Source organism: Peromyscus californicus, unplaced genomic scaffold (genome assembly GCF_007827085.1).
Source record: "Peromyscus californicus insignis strain IS unplaced genomic scaffold, ASM782708v3 Scaffold_6__1_contigs__length_162567912, whole genome shotgun sequence".
In the NCBI taxonomy this organism is placed as follows: domain Eukaryota; kingdom Metazoa; phylum Chordata; class Mammalia; order Rodentia; family Cricetidae; genus Peromyscus; species Peromyscus californicus.
This window is the reverse complement of record NW_026294584.1, coordinates 96,930,458-96,931,359: the sequence shown is the minus strand read 5'-3', so window position 1 is coordinate 96,931,359 and position 902 is coordinate 96,930,458.

Here is a 902-nt window from a genome sequence, read left to right as displayed (position 1 = left end):
CCCTCTTTGCCTCTCAAGCTCTGGGATTACAAGCATGTACTGCCATGCCTGGCTTTGCTTTTTGTTTTTGTTGTGTTTGTTTATTTTTAATGGGGTTTCTGGGAATTGAACTATGGACCCTCATAATTGCAGGCACTTCACTGACTAACCTACCCCCCCACACACACACCCACCCCATCCTCAAGCTCTTGTAACCAACTGTGGAGAAGGGCTGGACAGATGCTTCAGAGGGTAAAACCACTTGCTGTGCAAGTCTGATGACCTAAACTCAAACCCCAAACCTGTGAAAAGGTGGAAGAGAACTGTCTCCACGCAGTTGCCGCTGGCCTCTGCCATGACACATGCACACACAACCCCCACCTCCCCACCCTCACACTAAGAATGTAAAGAGGACCCAAGTCTGGGTCCTAGTATCTATATTGGGCAGCTCAAAACACCTGGAACTACAGCTGCAGGGGATCCAAAGCCTCTGGCTTCCAAGGGCACCTTCGCTCATGTACACACCACACACACACACACACACACACACACACACACACACACACACACGCTTAAAAATAAAAATAAATCTTTTAAAAGAAAGAATAAGAAACTGGGGAGGCCAGTAAGGAAGCTATTGCGAATCTCCTGGAGGGATGATCAAGCTTGAACTAGAGCAACAGAAAAGGCCCCACAGAGAGGACAGGGTGGAGGAAATGCTCATGATGTGACATGTCATCGTCAGGACCAGCTTCCAGCAGGGCCATCCAGGATGAGGAAGACAGAGAAGTCAAAGTTATAGGTTAGGTAACTGGATGGTTATTTCTCCCTATCAAGGGGTGAGTGGGGGACTAGGAGGCAGACAGATCCCTGTACGCAGACAGGGAGAGGTCACAGACAGAGAATAAAGATGGCAAACTTCT